The sequence below is a fragment of the Heptranchias perlo genome, chromosome 8 (assembly GCF_035084215.1).
Source record: "Heptranchias perlo isolate sHepPer1 chromosome 8, sHepPer1.hap1, whole genome shotgun sequence".
NCBI lineage: Eukaryota > Metazoa > Chordata > Chondrichthyes > Hexanchiformes > Hexanchidae > Heptranchias > Heptranchias perlo.
In genome coordinates, this window is record NC_090332.1 from 71017339 (window position 1) to 71023338 (window position 6000).

The window sequence follows — 6000 nt, forward strand, 5'->3', positions numbered from 1 at the left end:
ATGATCACGTGAGGTTGTAGTCCTGGTGCGGCAGCGGCCCACAAAAATAATTCGACACTTTAGGCGGGATTTTTCAGTTCCACCTTTGGTGAAACTGATCGGAGTGTGCGTGGCACAGGCTCTGACCAGTTCTGACCTAAAATGGCGATCGGAGTCCTATTTATGTCATAGGTCCCCAATTTTCATATTAAAAGGGGCCTATCGCCTGAAACAGGTAGGCGCTTTGGACACCTGGCGATAGGCACCTTTCATAATGGAGCCGGCCTCATCGCCAGTGTTAACGGGATGGTAAGGCAACAGACCCTTTTTTGAGGCTGTTACCACCCCGTTAACGCCAGGCAAAGGCAGTCAAAATCGACCCTATATGTGCAGGAAACAATATTCAGCTTGCAGCAAGCAGAAAGAATATCAGTGTTTGGAGTCAAATGAAAAGAGTGGGGAAAAAACAGGATTCTGCAAAAGGACATTTTTAGCTTTATGTATCAATTGGAGTCCTGGCTTAGTCCTGGGACCTCAGCTCTGTATGACTCAATACTTCAATTTGGTTTTTATCCATTAGGTTATATAGGGAAGAACATGATGTGGCTTGATTTGGACATGTTGAAGATACAGGAAGGGAAAAGAACCTGTCAGTTGACATATTTGGTGCTTAGGAGGAACAAAAAAGGGATGTTCAGAGGAGCAATGATCACAGTACTACTGATAAATCAAAGGGAGAGGCTGTGAAGCAGAGAGAGGTTGGGGACTAGAAGTGAAAGGTGGATCAGCTATCAGACAACAAGCATTTTCTTGTATCCTGTCCTGGATTGTGAGAGGGATTTTTTTTTTATTCGTTCACGGGATGTGGGCGTCGCTGGCGAGGCCAGCATTTATTGCCCATCCCTAATTGCCCTCGAGAAGGTGGTGGTGAGCCGCCTTCTTGAACCGCTGCAGTCCGTGTGGTGACGGTTCTCCCACAGTGCTGTTAGGAAGGGAGTTCCAGGATTTTGACCCAGCGACAATGAAGGAACGGCGATATATTTCCAAGTCGGGATGGTGTGTGACTTGGAGGGGAACGTGCAGGTGGTGTTGTTCCCATGTGCCTGCTGCTCTTGTCCTTCTAGGTGGTAGAGGTCGCGGGTTTGGGAGGTGCTGTCGAAGAAGCCTTGGCGAGTTCCTGCAGTGCATCCTGTGGATGGTACACACTGCAGCCACAGTGTGCCGGTGGTGAAGGGAGTGAATGTTTAGGGTGGTGGATGGGGTGCCAATCAAGCGGGCTGCTTTATCTTGGATGGTGTCGAGCTTCTTGAGTGCTGTTGGAAGAGTCTCCTGAGCTATGGGATTAGTATTTAAATCTTGGGTAGGTTCAGGCTTTCAAGATGGTTAAAAAGTATTGAACAGAAAATAAGTGTTTGGCATAAAAAAGGAACACAAGAGATAGCTTTAGCAACAGAGGAGAAGTAGGAGTTTCATTGAGGCCAAGAATATCAATAGATGAATAAGAATTAAAAGTGGGGCTTTTAAAGGTGGGATGTGGTAGTTGCAGGATGCGCTTGCAGGACACATGAGGGCCAAATTTCCTGACCCTTGATCCTAAGAACACCCATTTTCCTGGATGCATAGGCCAGGAAAAAGGGGCTGAGACTTGATTGGTTGGGTCGCTACCTCCTTTACATTGTCCCAGAATTTCCAGGGGTTTCCTGGGTGGATTGGGGGTTGGTGGAGCTGGCCTGAGCCTGCAGTAGGTACAGACCCATCTAAGGCATGCAAATGAGGCAGGAGGGGGCATGTTCTCAGCCTCCTGCCTCATTTTCCTGGGACTGGACTTGCTGGGCACTCCAGCACTCAATCAAACCTAGCATTATGAACTAGGGTGTGGGGGTCCCAGAGGCAGGCTGAAGCTCCTGGTCACAGGTAAGTGCAGCAATCTTAACCCTCCCCCACCCCCCCGAAGTTTTCATGCACTCGCCGCCTTCTGGTTGTTATTGCCATCAGCAGTCAGAAGCCCCTGATCTTGGATGACCAGGGCAGGCATGAAAAACTGAGGCCAAATTCCCTCTGCTTAACACCCCTGCATGCCTATCTCCCAGACGTCAGGGAGAGTAAACAGGGTGGAGAACCATTATGCCCATCCCTACCCCATTTGAACAATTCAGTTCAAAGGTCAGAAGGAGGCAGTGTCATTATGGTACTTCTTCCATTTAGTTTTAGTTCAAACGGATCCAGGACCGCCTCGCACAGCAATGTCAAAGTCCAGCCCTTTTTTAATGGCAACAACAACAACTTGCATTTATATAGCACCTTTAACGTAGTACAACGTCCCAATGCACTTCACGGGAGCGTAACCAGACAAAATTTGACACCGAGCCACATAAAGAGATAATAGGACAAGCGACCAAAAGGTTGATTAAAGAAGGATAGAGACACAGGGAGTTTTGGGGAGGGAATTCCAGAACTTAGGGTCTAGGCAGCTGAAATGGAAATCGGGGATGTGCAAAAGGCCAGAATTGGAGGAGCACAGAGATCTTGGAGGATAGTAGGGCTGGAGGAGGTTACAGAGATAGGGAGGGTGAGGCCATGGAGGGATTTGAAAACAAGGACGAAAATGTTAAAATTGAGGCGTTGACGGACAGAGAGCCAATGTAGGCCAGCGAGCACAGGGATGATGGGTTTATTACAGGAGCTGCTGTGAAATCATTGAAGGAGTGAATTTCCACGGGGGTTCTCCCGCTTGTCCGGCATAAGTTTGCCGGAAGACCTGTGGAAATCTCGGGAAAAAAACGTGATCCTGTGGAAATTCACCCTCTGGGAGAAGGGAAACAAATCTATAAAAATCTGAAAATCTAACACCTTGGCTCCAAAATACCACAAACCACGATCCTGGTGATTGTGTTGGAATCCTGCCCGCCAGTGCCCTTCAGTACTGACCTCTGCCGGAGTTTGTGAGGTCAAACTCACATTTGCATCATTTGCATGGGTTCAGCGGGTGCAAATCCCACTTACATAGAGTTACACGGGGGTAATTTTAACCCCCAATAACGGGTGGGTGGGGGTGGGTGGGCAGTAAATATAGTTTGTTTTTGAAGTGGGACTACATCCTGGCTCCATCGTGCCCATTTCCGGGTTTGACCCAGGTGTGTTTGGATGCACACGCACAACAGAAACCCAGAAGTCCCATCCCTACTTAAAGCCAGCGGGCCGATACTAAACGGGGCAATGTACCTCATTGCGATAGTTGATGCACTTAACTTTTTGTGTATTAGAAATATCAAACGAATTTAACCTCACCTGTTCGGGTTTCCCATTGCTTCTGATTCGCGTCAGGTGGAAGTAGGCGGGAAGGGCAGAATCCATGAGGTGAGTGTCTTTATTGCACTGCTTGTGGGCCAGGAGGAGCAGGAGTGCTTCATCCAGGCCCAACAAGCTCACCTTGTGCGATAGGACCCCCCATGGTTAACCCTGCCCACCATGGTGGACTCACCGCATGATGAACCCCTGACATGGTGGATCCCCCCACCATGGTGGAACCTCCCGATGGACCCCCAATCTTCTCCAAGGCTCACCCGATGTCATCCACATCCCCACACCTCCCCCCCTCAATGATTTCTTCCACGGCCCACGATCTCTCTCTCCCTCCTTCCCCCTTCTCTGATTCGCGGTTCCTTTCCCTTCCGACAGGCAGCTAGCTTGTCAATCTGGCTGCCTGGCGCATGGGAAACCCGGAAGCACAAATTGACCATCAATTGAGTTGCATCACAGAATGTGACACACTTGACCTCCGGGTTCCCCATACAAATACCTATGCACGTGCTGGTTTCCCGGCTCCGAGATAAAATCAAGCCGTTAGAGACTACAGCACATAAACAGGCCATTCGGCCCAACTTGTCTATGCCCGTGTTCACGCTCCACACAAGCCTGCTCCCACCCACTTCATCTAACCCTATCAGCATATCTTTCTATTCCTTTCTCCCTCATGTGCTTATCTAGCTTCCCCTTAAATACATCTATGCTATTTACCTCAACTACTCCTTGTGGTAGCACGTTCCACATTCTTACCATTCTCTGGGTAAATAAATCTCTCCAGAATTCCCTATTTTATTTATTAGTAACTATCTTATGTTTATGACCTCTAGTTTCGGACACCCCCACAAGTGGAAACATTTTCTCTACGTCTACCCTATCAATATAGGGGTACGGTAGCATAGTGGTTATGTTACTGGACTAGTAATCCAGAGGCCCGAACTAATTATCCGGACTCTTGAGTTCAAATCCTGCCACGGCAACTGGTGAATTTAAATCCAATTAATTAATTAAATAAAATCTGGAATTAAAATACTAGCATCAGTAATGGTAGCCATGAAACTACCAGATTGTTGTAAAAACCCATCTGGTTCACTAAGGTCCTTTAGGGAAGGAAACCCACCGTCCTCACCCGGTCTGGCCCATATGTGACTCCAGACCCACAGCAATATAGTTGATTCTTAATTGCCCTCTGAAATGGCCTAGCAAGCCACTCAGTTGTAAAATCTCGCTAAAAAAGTCACAATAAGAATAAAACCGGATGGACCACTAGACACGGGACACGACAAAGGCAAACCAAGCCCAGTCAACCCTGCAAAGTTCCTCCTCACTAACATCTGGGGACTTGTGTCAAAATTGGGAGAGCTGTCCCATAGACTAGTCAAGCAAGAGCCTGACATAGCCATACTCACAGAATCATACCTTTCAGCCAACATCCCAGACTCTTCCATCACCATCCCTGGGTATGTCTTGTCCCACCAGCAGGACAAACCCACCAGAGGTGGCGGTACAGTGATGTACAGTCAGGAGGGAGTGGCCCTGTGAGTCCTCAACATTGACTCCAGACTCCATGAAATCTCATGGCATCAGGTCAAATATGGGCAAGGAAACCTCCTGCTGATTACCACCTACCGCCCTCCTTCAGCTGATGAATCAGTCCTCCTCCATGTTGAACACCACTTGGAGGAAGCACTGAGGGTAGCAAGGGCACAGAATGTACTCTGGGTGGGGGACTTGCAATGTCCATCACCAAGAGTGGCTCGGTAGCACCACTGCTGGCCGAGTCCTGAAGAACATAGCTGCTAGACTGGGCCTGCGGCAGGTGGTGAGCGAACCAACACGAGGGAAAAACTTACTTGACCTCGTCCTCACCAATCCACCTGTTGCAAATGCATCTGTCCATGACAGTATTGGTAGGAGTGACCACCGCACAGTCCTCGTGGAGATGAAGTCCCGTCTTCGCACTGAGGACACCATCCAACGTGTTGTATGGCACTGCCACCGTGCTAAATGGAATAGATTCAGAACAGATCTAGCAGCTCAAAACTGGGCATCCATGAGGCGCTGTGGGCTATCAGCAGCAGCAGAATTGTATTCCAGCACAATCTGTAACCTCGTGGCCTGGCATATTCCTCACTCTACCATTACCAACAAGCCAGGGGATCAACCCTGGTTCAATGAGGAGTGTAGAAGAGCATGCTAGGAGCAGTACCAGGCATACCTACAAATGAGGTGCCAACCTGGTGAAGCTACAAGTCAGGACTGCATGCTAAACAGCGGAAACAACATGCTATAGACAGAGCTAAGCGATTCCACAACCAATGGATCAGATCAAAGCTCTGCAGTCCTGCCACATCCAGTCATGAATGGTGGTGGACAATTAAACAACTAACGTGGAGGAGGCTCCATGAACCATCCCCATCCTCAATGATGGCAGAGTCCAGCACGTGAGTGCAAAAGACAAGGCTGAAACATTTGCAACCATCTTCAGCCAGAAGTGCTGGGTGGATGATCCATCTCGGCCTCCTCCCGCTATCCACAACATCACAGAAGCCAATCTTCAGCCAATTCGATTCACTCCACGTGATATCAAGAAATGGCTGAGTGCACTGGATACAGCAAAGACTATGGGCCCCGACAACATCCCGGCTGTAGTGCTGAAGACCTTTGCTTCAGAACTAGCCTCGCCTCTAGCCAAACTGTTCCAGTACAGCTACAACA